We start from the raw sequence: 13845 nt of genomic DNA, 5'->3' as shown, positions 1-13845 counted from the left end.
GCATCAGTACCATCAGTATTTTTTAAGTTTCTCAAATGATTCCAATGTGCAGCCAATATAGAAACTAATGGTCTAGGTCAGTGCCACAAACTTTTACTGTAAAGAATCAGAGAGTAGATGGTTGAGGCTTCATAGGCCATACTATCTTTTTTTTTTTTTTTAATGTTTATTTTTGAGAGAGGAGAGACAAAGCGTGAGTGGGGGAGAGGCAGAGAAAGAGGGAGACACAGAATCCAAGGCAGGCTCCAGGCTCTGAGCTGTTAGCACAGAGCCTGATGCGGGGCTCGAACCCATGAACTGTGAGATCATGACCTGAGCCAAAGTCGAATGCTCAACCGACTGAGCCGCCCAGGCGCCCCTTTAGGCCATACTATCTTAATCACAACTTCTCTGCCATTGTAGCAGGAGACTATCCAAAGCCAATATATGAATGGATGAGTGTGGTCATATTCCCATAAAACTGACCCTGGACACTGTAACCTGAATTTCACATAATTTCATATGTCATGCATAAAAATACGTTTTTATTGGGGCGCCTGGGTGGCTCAGTCGGTTGAGCATCTGACTTCAGCTCAGGTCACGATCTCGTGGTTCACGAGTTCGAGCTCCGCGTCAGGCTCTGGGCTGACAGCTCAGAGCCTGGAGCCTGCTTTGGATTCTGTGTCTCCCTCCCCTGCTCATGCTCTGTCTCTCTCTCTCTCTCTCTCTCTCTCTCTGTCAAAAATAAATAAAACATTTAAAAAAAAATATGTTTTTATTGTTTCCACCATTTAAGCACATAAAAACCATTCTTAGCTTGAAGGTCATACAAAAACAGGTGACAGGATGAGATTTTGCCCTCCAGCTTTGGTTTGCCTATACTTAACTAGGTCACTTTCTTACCAAATGGGAGGAGGGGAGCCCTGACGACCTTCACTTTAATTTAGGCTGATGCATAAGACTGAATGCTAGTCACCAAATACCAACTAGCATTCTAATTCAGAGAGCTTGATTAGAATGTTCTGTCTGCAGAGACTCTGTTTGCTGTTCGCCATTCCTGCTCCTGGGACGACCCGAGGGAGTAAAGAAAACCTAAATAGGAGTCCTCCCACTCGACTGCTACCTCTCACTTACTTTTGAAGACTTTGGTTCACACTAGTCCGTACCAATCCAGGCTCACTGCCTGCAGGACGTTTCGTTGTTTGCTTGGAGGGGTTTCAAAGCAACTAAGGAAGGCTCAACTCTTGCCCTTGAAGGCCTTGAAAGGTAATGAGTGACAAGACAAAAGATACTGTAGGAAGCTGGACATATATTAAAATCAATCGTGCTTGTTTCTTCTGGCTGGCATTTTCATTCTAAATAGGGAAATGGTTACGTGAACATCTGTATCATGGTCCTCTACCAGATTAGCAATGTGCTTTAATTGGAACATTCGTGCCTGTTTTCTAAAGAAGTGATTCACAGAGTTACACGGCAGTCAGGGGCAACAAGGGTCGTTTAATTTTCTCCTTTGATTCAGCCTTGGGGCTGTGGTTTTGTGTGTGTGCACTTACGCTTTAGTAATGATTCTAAGCTGATGTGTACCATTTAGCATTTCCTTTTCCTTTAAGATTTAGATTTGCCGTACAAGGTTCGCACTCCCAGCCAGTTCCCATCTACCCAGAGCCCCAGCATTGGGGCCCTACCATCACCTGGCCCCAGCTGCATCGTGTAGGCTGCCTCAACAGACTCTAACTTTCCTTTTAACCCTTTTTTGATGACTTCCAGAAGGAAGCCTCAGCCATTAGTTGCCTTTAAGACTCCTAACACTTGCTATTTTTAATTTTTAAATGATTATTTTTAGTAGTCTCTACCTTTAACGTGGGGCTAGAACTCATGACCCCAGAGATCCAAGATCCACATGCTCTACAGACTGAGCCGGCCAGGCACCCGCCACTTTTTTTTTTTTTTTTAAACATAAAACAGTCTTAGGGCTCAAGGCCTGCAGTTAGTCATGCTATCTAGCTGGAATTCAATGACGTTATTTTATCTTTATTGTACTACTTGTCTTTACAGTTAGCAGTAACTGAACTACCCATTTAGAGCAGTGAAACACAGTTTTCAAAATGAATCGATATAATCATGGTACAGATGTATGCAAGTTTATAAAAGTAAGCTGATTTAAATTAAAAAATTACGTCCTTGGCAAAAAAATAATTATGCGACCAGAGGTATGAGCTAACACTAAAGTGGTAATCATGTGGCAAACATAAATGTATCAGATCAACGACGAAACTCACACACTATTATATGTTGATTATATCTCAATCAAAATTTAAAAAAGTAAAATATCTCAATCAAAATTAAAAAAAGTAAAAACATCATGTAAATACTCTGTATCTATATGGATAGCAAGTACATACATTATCACAAATCATGGTATAATAGGAGAATAACTGAAGTATGGGGGAGATGAGCCTCAGCAAGAAGGAACAGGCAGCCACTGCAGCCCAAGGTCAAAGAGCTTAAAGAACCATAGCAGCCTTTCAAAGAAGGTAATGGGCAGAAGAAGGTGAAGAAGGGGGCCCAGAAGGGTGGGTGGGCTGGGCAGAGACATCAGTTCTCATTGTCTTCAATCCAATCAGAAGGCCACTGAAATTTAACTCTTTCACTGCCCACAAAAAAAGTAGTAAGCTTTTAGAAGCCTCTTCTGGTAGTTGCATTAAGACAGAGAGAGAAAAAAAAAAATAAAGTAGCAAAGAAAAATATTTTTTAGTTTCTTTTCAAATCAACAAGAAGAGCAAGGCAATATATGCTCAAGGAATAAAATATCCGTTTAAATGTGGAATTAGAAATAAACCTTGTAAAGTATTTTAATAATCAATAAAAATATATCAAGACGAATAGATATTATATTAAATAAGTAGCATTTGTCAGTGTACAAACAGCTTTTCTTTTTTAAAAAAAAAAATTTTTTTAACGTTTTATTTACTTTTGAGACAGAGAGAGACAGAGCATGAACGGGGGAGGGGCAGAGAGAGAGGGAGACACAGAATCCGAAACAGGCTCCAGGCTCCAAGCTGTCAGTCCAGAGCCCGAGGCGGGGCTCGAACTCACGGACCTCAAGATCGCGACCTGAGCCGAAGTCGGCCGCTTAACCGACTGAGCCACCCAGGCGCCCCCAAACAGCTTTTCGAATACATTCTGGAAATTTACTTTTATAATTGTGAGGTAGGAATAATTGCTGGTGGTTTTCTTTTTCTTCTCTGTATTACGTAGTAAGCAATTTGTGACTCACAGAGAGCACATTGATCTCCAGATATCACATAACTGAAGCCTGCGTTCACGTGTTCTGGTTGCAAATTCCACCTTCTTTCTGCTCTGCATGGAACAAAACATCCACTACTAAACCCTAAAGGTAAAGTTTTAGAAGATTCTTTGAGAAGAAGAAGGAACATGTTTTTATCACTTTAACAATCCATCAGCAAATACATACGTGTGTGTGTGTGTGTATATGTATGTATATATTTTTTAAATTTATTTTTAGAGAGAGAAAGAGAATGTGTATGTGCCAAGGGGAGGAGGTGCAGAGAGAGAATCTCAAGCATACTGTATGCTGTCAGCACAGAGCTGGAAGTGGGGCTCGAACCCCCAAATTGTGAGATCTTGACTTGAGCCTAAGTCGAGTCAGACACTTAATTGACTGAGCCACCCAGGTGCCCTTCCATCAATATTTCTTGAGGGTTTACCAATTGCTTACCATGTTCCAATTGCTAGGAGGAATGCATACAAAGGAGTGTGATGCAGTTTCACAAATACAAGAAAAGTTAAAAAGTGATAAAGACAGCAATTCCGGGCCACCGCAAATGGCCTTCAGGCTCTGTGTCCTACTTCAGACAGTGCAGCTTGAGGCCACCAAGCTTGATCAAGCTTGTAGCCCGGTGCAGGGAGGGAAAAGGATGTTCTCGGTCGTCTGCTGGGAATTGTGAAGGTTTTTAGAAACCAATCTAGGAGCTCCTGGGTGGCTCAGTCAGTTAAGCAGCCGACTTTGGCTCAGGTCAAGGTCTCACGGTTTGTGAGTTTGAGCCCTGTGTTGGGCTCTGTGCTGACAGCTTGGAGCCTGGAGCCTGCTTCAGATTCTGTGTCTCCCTCTCTCTCTGCCCCTCCCTTCTTGTGCCTTCTCTCCCTCTCAAAAATAAATAAACATTAAAAAACGTTAGAAAGCAATCAAGCAATTCTATTAAAATTTAAAATACATAGATCCTTGCAGCATGCTTTTAAGGTCTTGGTAATCTTCTATTTCTTGATCCAGGTGTTGGTTATACAGGGATATTCAGTTTGTAAAATTTCCGCAAGGTGTACAACTTATATATGTTATATTTTAATGTGTTGATTCTGTATGTATATTCTAATAAGCAAAACAATAAAAATATACCCTCTGATCCAGTAATCCTTTTCCAAGCAAGATATTCCATAGAACCAGAATGTTTATTAAAACATTCATAGTGGCAAAATTTGGAAACATCACGGAAGCCCATTAATGTAGTGTTTGTGGTACATCTGTGTGAAGAATAGTATTCACCTATTAAAAAGAATTACGTTTAAAAAAATGAATTATATTGACTTGGAAAGATTTCCATATTTGTTGTTGAATGAGATCTAGAGAGGTGGATATAATTTCATTTTAAAAATAACACGAGGGGTGCCTGGCTGGCTCAATCAGAAGAACGTATGACTCTTGATCTCAGGGTCGTGAGTTTGAGCCCCACAGGGGGTGTAGAGATTACTTAATTACATTTTTTAAAAAGCTTAAAATAAAATATAACATAATTCCCCAGTACAAAGATGTGAAGTGTCTACATCAGATGTTACGGCATGGAGAAATGAATGATGAATGCCCACAAAGCTGGTAACATCAGTTTGTGGGGAAATAGGGCAGGATACACTTGATTCTTATACCCATTATGAAGCAAGAACCACCTGGAATTTTTTTGAAAATAGACCTCATTTTTAACAACACTTTTACATTACAGAAAAATCTTTAAAGCACAGAAAAATTGAGCAGCTGGAACAGATTTCTCATATACCTCAGCCTTACACGTAACAAGTTACATTAGTATGGGACATGTGTTACAATTAACCAATATTAAAACATTATTAACTGAAGACTATAGCTTTATTCAGATTTCCTTAGTTTTACCCAAGACCCTGTGTCTGTCCTAGGATCCCATCCAGGATACCCTCAGTATGGTAGTTTTTAAAGCAGGCTTCACACCCAGCATGGAGTCCAAGGTGGGGCTTGATCTCACAACACTGAGATCAAGACCTAAGCTGAGATCAAGAGTCAGATGCTTAACCAACTGAGCCACCCAGGTGCCCCCACAGTGCATTTAGTTGTCACGTCTCCTTGGGCTCCTCTGTGACAGTTTCTCAGCGTTTCCTTGTTGTTTACTGAAGTGTAGTTGACACACAACATTACATTAGTTTCAAGCGTACAACACAGTGATTCGTCAACTCTGTACGTGAAGCTGGGCTCACCACAAATATAGCTGCCATCTATGCTTGCCTTATTCTTGATGACCTTGATACTTCTGAAGGGTATTATCAAGCACATCGTGGGCAGGGAGATGTGAAGCTAAAGACGTGTAGTGGGGGTGGGCATTAACTCAGGACAAATTCTGTTAACTGGATGGGTCTCATCAACCAGTGAGAAGGACAAGGGCAGAAAAGAACCAGCAACCTGGGGCAGGGGTTTGGGGGACACATGCAGGTCTTCCTTCACAAAAGAGAAATCGGACACAGAGATTTTGTATGAGGCAGTGTGGTGGTTTCGAGTGTGAATGCAAAGCCAGCCTGCCAGGCTCCAATCTCAGCTCTCCGCCTCCCATCATGTGATCTTGACTAAGGTTCTTAACCTCTCTGGGCCAAAGTGTCTTCAGCTCCCCACCCTTTATTTTCTACTTCAGCCTCTGACTTGCTTCCTGTTTCCTTCCGTACAGATGAAAACAGGCAAATTAATTTGTCTGATTACTTGCTTTTTTGTCTGTCTCCCCAGTAGAATGTATACACAAGGTAAAACCCTGACTGTCGCGTTCACTATTGCGTCCCCAGTACAACCACAATGTCTAACACATACCAGATACTTAATAAACATTCGCTGAATGGATGTTTGGATGGCTGCATAGATGATATAAAGATGGATGGGTGGATAAATGCATGGGTGAAGAAAGATTAAAAAATAAAGTTTCTGGGGGCGCCTGGGTGGCGCAGTCGGTTAAGCGTCCGACTTCAGCCAGGTCACGATCTCGCGGTCCGTGAGTTCGAGCCCCGCATCACGCTCTGGGCTGATGGCTCGGAGCCTGGAGCCTATTTCCGATTCTGTGTCTCCCTCTCTCTCTGCCCCTCCCCCGTTCATGCTCTGTCTCTCTCTGTCCCAAAAGTAAATTAAAAAAAAGTTGAAAAAAAAAAAATTAAAAAAAAAAAAAAAAAAAAAAAAAAGTTTCTGAGTCTGCAGAACTGAGGGCCTGCGAGGTGTGGTGACCCCACCAGGTCACATCTACCCACTAAAACCTATTCTGGAAAAGCCTCTGCACACCTTTGCTAGGATGTCCTTCCAAACTCATTCATTTGTAAAATGTCCCATCTTTAAAAAATATTTATTCATTTTTTGAGAGACAAAGAGAGACAGAGTATGAGCGGGGGAGGGGCAGAGAGAGAGAGAGGGAGACACAGAATCCGAAGCAGGCTCCAGGCTCTGAGCGGTCAGCCCCGACGTGGGGCTTGAACTCCCAAACTGTGAGATCATGACCTGGGCCGAAGTCAGTCAACTGACTGAGCCACCCAGGCGCCCCCAAAAATGTCCCATTTTTTTAATACTCCTTGCTGATATATTAGCATACAAACCTAAGAATATTTCTTAAACACGGGATGGATATTATCTATTATTTGAAAGAGTGCTCTGTCTTCTCTTCTCTCTCAGATATAAAATACAGCGAGGCTGGTCCTATAGCCACAGAAAATAAATTCCACACAAGAAAGGCACTTTTCTCCACATTGTAAAGTCACACTTGGGTTTGAGTAAAGTATGTACATAATTAGATTCATTCCTGCTCCTAGAGTTCTTAGGGTAACCCACTGACTGCTATCTGTATCTCATATTTGAGAAAATCAAATCTTCTGTGGTCACACATGGTTTTCTCTCCCATGTCTTGTGATCACATTCCACGGGGCCAATGGAAGAGGATTAATCCAAACCATGAGGTGGTCTTAGAGACATTGCCGGCCCCTAATATTGCCCCAAGCGCCAGGCCCTGGTGTAACCTTTTTATTTTTTAGGAAAATTCACATTTGTGACAGACAAGATGGAAAGCAGGACTACAGGAGCCGGAGGGTGGACATGTGATCCCAAGTAGCCAATCAGATGTCACATCAGGACGTGCCCTCTCTAAGGACTGACACAGCAGTCCAGTGCAGGCACACTATTCAATATGGTAGCTGCAGGGTTGGAAGCCACTGGAAGATGAAAACAGGTTGTGGCGTCTACAGTTGTAACTCCACAACTCGGATTGTTTTTCCTGTGGTGACCTGACATGTTTTTCCTGCTGCTCAGCTCTCGTGGCTATTTTCTGAGCCCCGTTCTCCACCTTCCCATTGATTTTGTGAACACACTACCCTTCTAGTACCTTCTGGTAAACAAGTTATCAAGAGCCTGTTTCTGTGTAGACACTGTGTTGGGCTCTCCAAAATCCCTTTTAAGTCTGAAGGATTTATTTTCTCAGCTGTTGAGTGGGCTGCTGGCAGGAGGCCCTCAGCTGTCAGCTTGCTTCAGGACGGCCTCAGCTGAAGAGCCTCATTACCTAAGGTCACGCCTGCTTTACTGAACCAGTGTGAATCCAGGGACTGGTCAAAATAGGGAGAAAGACCTGGCCCCTTACCCCAATTCAAGTGGGATTGCCAGATAAAATACACAATGTTCAGATAATTTTAGATAAACAGTGATACACTCTTTTAGTATAGATATATTAAAAGTACTGTGTGAAAATACTTACGTTAAAAAGTTATCCATTATTGGAGCACCTGGCTGGGTCAGTCGGTAGAGTAGGTGTCTCTTGATTCAGGGTTGTAAGTTCAAGCCTCACATTGAGTGTAGCGGTTACTTTAAAATCTTTAAAAAAAAAAAAAAGTATCCATTATTTATCTGAGATTTAAATTTAACTGGCCATCCTGTATTGTTATCCGGTCAATCTGGCAACACTAAACTGAAGTCAATTCCGAAGGTCCATCCCAGCCACAGAACCTTCCATGGTATTGACTGAGGCCTCTACCCAGAATGCATTTCAGCACATCTCCTGCCTCTGCCCACACCTGCTTCTGTCTCTTCTTTTCCCTTCCTTAGGTGGTGATCCCAAGACCACTCCCTGGGGTAGCTGCTGCAAGGTGACCTCTGTCACAGAGTCCGCTCCCCAGGCAACCCAACCTGTGACATGTTGTAATAGGGTGGCCAACTGTCCTGGTCTGCCCAGGACGGAGAGGGTCCTCAGATGAATTAATCATCCTATCTTGCAACCAGGAATTCTAACAGAACTCTTGTGACTTGGGTGACCAGAAAGCATCATTGCACCTTGTCCTTTTAGGTGCCTAATCCACAGCATGTGGGCCTGGGCTTTTGCTTTATCTGATCTCTGTGCTCCCCTGTCCTGCCAGGACCAAATCTTTGTACTGAATCCAAGCCTGTTCTACTGAGGCCCTGAAACCCCGCCTTCTCTCACATGAGATTAGATCCTGTGTTGCCTGGAACCCTGACGCTGTGACTTCCTGATGTGGGCAACTGTCTGGAGGCTAGACTCTCCCTGTTCCCCTGCCCACCTCTATTACTTGCCTCCAACTATACTTGAGATATCCATTTATTAATACCTCAGATGCCTCTCCAGGGTCAGTCTCTCTCTTTCCAGAACTTTTTCTTAATAGCCCACATTTCTGAAGCCCTATGCCTAAGCATCTCTCTCTTATGGTTATAAACCTAAAAGCAGGGGGAAAAAGCATGTAATTTCCAATAATATTAATTGAACATTCTTTATGCCACATACTGTACCAGGAGCTTCATTCATTCATTCATTCATTCAAAAAATGTATCGATTGCCAACTATGTGGCAGGTGCTATGCCAATAGAATCTGTGATATGAGAGTGAACAGGAGATAAGGTATCTGCTCTGGGGGGACTTCCTTTTTTATGCAGGATGCAGTCAATCAGCAAGTGTAGCCTGTACTATCCTATCCTAGCCTTCCTCCTTGGGATCCCTTCCACTATTTCTGTGTGCCTCTGCTCTGGCTCCTGTGTGTGTCTGCCCTGACGGCCACACCTGCTCTTGGGCAGCTGCAGGGAGTTGGAAGTGTTTGGGTGTTGACCCCACCCCCAGTAACCCTTGGCCAATGACTGACCGGTGAAGGAATGGGAAAATGCGGCACATCTGCTTCAAGTTGAGATAAATTTAGGCAGGATTTATGCTGTTGAGCTGCCTTATGGAATCAGGTTGAGGCTGGGGCTTTACCCGAAATCCCACCCTTCTCTGTCCTCTTCCCCCTTCCTACTCTGCTACCGCCACTCCCTTAGCCATCTCCCCTGGAAATCATTCCTTGATATGTCACTTGTACTTGAATGCTCTTCTCAAGATCTATGCCTAGAGACCTAAAACAGCAAGCAAGTAAATAAGTAATGATAAACTGTGATCAGTCTATGAGGAAAGGAATATGGTGATAGAGGAAAATAGAGGGACCTACTGTAGACGAGGAGGACAGACGAGACAACCCAAGGAGGCGACATTTCAGCCAAGAAGGAACCAGATATATGAAAAGTCAGGGGAAGGGTATTTCAAGAGGAGGGAATGCGAAGGACAAGTTCTCAAGGGAATGTGAAGGACAAGTTCTCAAGGCATGGAAGCGCTCTGCATTTGGCATGTTCTAGGCATTGTCTGAAGGCTAGTGGAGATTGGTGGCAAGTAGTGATGAGGACGGGGCACAGGAAGGCAGATGCCAACTCCTATGGGACCTTGAGGCCCAGGATAAGGCCTTTGGAGTTTATGATCAGTGAGATGGAATACCACTAGAGAGCTTTCAGCCGGGGAGAGATACATCTGATTAACATTTTAAGATGGTTGCTTTGGGGGCGCCTGGATGACTCAAGTCAGTTAAGCATCCGACTCTTGATTTCGACTCAGGTCACGAGCACATGGTTATGATATCCAGATATACACTGGGTGTGGAGCCTGCTTGAGATTCTCCCTCTCCCTCTGTCTCTCTCTTTCTCTCTCTCAAAAAACAAAAAACAAAGCAAACAAAAGTGATTGCTCTGGCTACTTTGTGGCGGTGACGAGTGGCAAAAAAGCAGTTGGGACACTATGGAGATGGTCTGGTAGTCACATAAGACTGGGACTAAGGAAGGAGAGGCGGAGAGAGAAAAGGTAGATTTTGGAGGCAGAACTGACAGCACCAGCTGATGGGTATTCCGAAGAGGGATTAGTTAAGGACGACTCTCAGGTTTCTGATTTTAGCAATTGGGTGAATGTTGATGTCTTTCACCAAGACAGGGATCACAGGGAAAGAGGCAAGCCTGGGAGCAGAGGAGCCCACACATAATCTAATTCTTGTAAAAGCCCCTTAACCAAGGTGGAAGCCGGCAGGGAGAAGTGTCTGGCCGCCGCCGTCTGCAGCTAGGGCACAGCAGAGGAGAAGTGAAACCCTGATCTGAATACTGGCCCCGGCAACCTTGGGATGTTACAGCAGGCCACCAGCGTCCTATTTGCATAAGAGGCCCTCTGTCCCCAGAGAGAAAGACTAAGGAGGACTCACGACAGAAAATATGAGGGAGATGAAGCCACCCTAACCCTGACACCTCAGACTGATCAGGGAGCTCACCTTGGAAGTGTTCTTAACTCCTGCCTCTCAAAGGTTGGGACCGAAAAGTGATGCCTCCTTGCAGCTTTAGGGGAAGCTGTGGAGCAGTGGGTGCTGCAGGCTGGCATGGCCCGGACTCCCTAGCCCCTTCCCCAACCATCGGCCTTCGCTTACCAGGCCCATCTCCACCCACACAGCCCTGACTCCAGCCAGGAGCAACTACCTGCTGTTTCCTGTGCACAGCAAGTTCTTTCATGCTTTTGTCAAAGGCAAGCTGTTCTCTGCTGGGGCACAGGGAGCAGGGCTCCTTCCCAGCCCTTTACCTTGTGGCAACACCTCCTTCCCCTTCAGGATTTAGCTCTAAAATTAGCTTCTTTGTGAAGTCTTCCCCACTTCCCCAGGCAGCGTTAGTCACCTCTCTGTATTCCCACAATGTTCTGTCCAGGCATGTGTTCTGGATTTAACTATTCCCGTCTTGCAGGTGGGGGAAATCTGAGCCTATATAACAACTGAAGGGGGGGGGGGTGCGGGGGGAGGGGAGGAGGTGTGGGGCTGGAGGTGGGCACTAGACCATTCTGTATTACATAAGCTAGATGGGGCAAGAGAGTTTCTGGATGACACTTCCAGGCCTAGTTGGGCAAGAATGGAGGATCCAGGAATGATGGCAAGGAGGGTAAAATAAGGGAAGGCCGCTTTGAGAGGCTATAACGTGGGTTATTTTATTCTCCTAAAACCTTTTCCCCAGTGAGGTTTACAAATTGAAAGTATCCTTTGATGTGTCTTTTCTCTGGAGCTTCTAGAGGGACATTTTCCTGGCTTACTCAAGAAAATCCTAAGTGTGGCTTTTCACCAAAGTATCCTGAGTTTGTCCTGTGTGCAAAGGAAATTAAAGAAAACAAGAGCCTATTTTATATCTGTCACCGGGTTCCTACGAAAGTTTGCGTTAATAGCATCTCCCATTTATGCAGCACATTACAATTCACAAACTACCGTATTGTTTCATTTTAATCTTTCATGCAAAATCAGGGTATTGTGCTGTAAATCTGTGCAGCCCATGAGGCAACTGAGGCTCCGAGAGGTCAGGTACCCTGAGAGGAGGTACAGAACCAGGATTAGAACCCAGGTGCCTAGTACTCATTTAAAGAATGACCAACAAATGCTCCCCGAGGAGAGGCCTTGCTTCCACTCCTCTAAAAGCCTGAGAAAATTCTAATTGCTTGACCTTCGGAACTCAGGAAGACCTTTCTGACTGTGGTTTGTGTCCTGGCCAAAAAAAGCATTATCACAGGGCCATGCAATTATAGGGGCAGTTTTCAGCATGCCCTAACCAAACCAGGAAAAGCTCAATCACAGGTTGATAAATAACTCTGTTTCCATAAAGGAGAGATGACTCCAGAGAAAATAAACATACAGCAAATTGCTCCTTGTAGTAGGAATGTTCCAGTGAGTGAGTATAATAAAAAGTATTTTGCAAAGAAGGAAGACAATGATGCTGTTAAAAAGAACCAAGAAGGAACACCAGGGAGCAAAAATTGGAATGGAACCATGGGCAGAAAGAAAAAGACGGAGAATATGGTCCAAGAAAAAGGCCATGAAATGTCAAAGGTAGACACTTATTTAACAATCTGAAAGTAACAGTGAAAGAAATTTGAGGTCCTGTATTGAATCAATGTGTATTGAATCCCACAGGGTGATGGTGCCATGAGAGACATCAATGACCAGAGAGGGAAAAGACTCTAATAGCTGTATTTATTGAGTTCTTGCTATGTGCCAGGTGCTGTTCTAGAGCTGTAAGGATATTGTCCCATTAATGTGCACAATGACCCTTTTACAGTTTTGCAAATTGTACAGATGAGAAGCTAAGGCAGAGACAATTCAGGGACCTTACTCTAGGTCACTTAGCTAGTTGGTGGTGAAGAGAGGCTGTGGACCCAAGGCTCTTAAGCTGATGCTCTTAAACCCTGTGCTCTGTCACCTCTGGTAGGTGGCCTACCTTGATAACACAAGGTTAGTATTCAGACTAACACTTAAATCCAATGAGCTACAAAGTGATCTTAGCAAAAGGAGGGGATTGGGGGAGGAGTCTCTGGGTAGAAAGTGATAGAAACACAACTTAAACTAGCTTAAGCTGAGAGGGAGACTTCTGGCAGTAGACTGAGGTGGCTCCCAGGATGAAGAATTTGACAGCTAAGCCTTGAGAGCTCAGGAAACAGGGAGTCTCTAAGATTTTGGCTCCCGGAATTAGGGATTTGAAAGGTCTCAGGACTCTCCTACCTCTCATCCTGTTTCTCTCCTTGAGTTGACTTCATTTTCTCCTGTTGTTGGAGGGTCCCTTCAAGGGTGGTGGTAGTGGTGGGTGGTCTTTGGCAGCTCTGTGCACCCTAACAAGAAACCCCACAAGCTGAGAGAAAAAAAAGCCCTCTTCTGTCCTGGCTTCTTTTCCTTTTTCCCTAAGGTAGAAAAAGTTCCCAGGGAAGAACTGTAATTGGTCCAGCTTGGGTCATGTGCTCACCCCTGAGCCAATCACTGTGGCCTTGGGGGCAGGGTTCTACGATTGACAACCCCGACTCACATGGGGGCTACATGGGGTTGTGACAGAGCTTTTCCCGGAAGACGGGAGCTGCTCTCCTGGAGAGTCAAAACAAAAACCGCATGAGAAACTGGACTACTGGCAAGAAGATTACAAACATCAGAAGAGATGCAAAAACAGCCAAGGTAAAACAGTTGACAGAAAGGATAAAATGCTCAATAAACTTTGGTAACAGTATATAATGAAAACAGGACTTAGGCATGATGAGAGGAAATTTATCTAACAAAGTAGAGGGTCTAAAAAGCAATTTAAGAGATGAATTAGGATGTCGGCTCTGAAACCTTTAAGTAGTTCTACTATTAAGGCAGATGCATTCTGGGAGGCTTGACTAATGCAGGGTCGTGCTCCTAGTTTGTGCCCACTAACTACTAATTCATTTTGATGACAGGTTTTATTAGAAATTATTG

At 44.0% G+C, this 13845-nt stretch overlaps 1 protein-coding gene across 1 annotated transcript in view; it reads right to left on the bottom strand.

The window, feature by feature from the left end:
- ATP6V1C1 (ATPase H+ transporting V1 subunit C1) overlaps positions 1–8122 on the bottom strand; it is a 150135-nt gene extending 142013 nt beyond the window's left edge. The window contains exon 1 of the mRNA XM_042923484.1: positions 8007–8122. The gene's annotated coding sequence lies outside the window, so the exon portion shown is untranslated. The remainder of the gene's footprint in view (positions 1–8006) is intronic.
- Between the last annotated feature and the right edge of the window lie 5723 nt (positions 8123–13845).

This window comes from Panthera leo, chromosome F2 (assembly GCF_018350215.1).
Source record: "Panthera leo isolate Ple1 chromosome F2, P.leo_Ple1_pat1.1, whole genome shotgun sequence".
In the NCBI taxonomy this organism is placed as follows: domain Eukaryota; kingdom Metazoa; phylum Chordata; class Mammalia; order Carnivora; family Felidae; genus Panthera; species Panthera leo.
The sequence above is the reverse complement of the archived record's forward strand: the minus strand, read 5'-3'. Positions and strand labels throughout refer to the sequence as shown.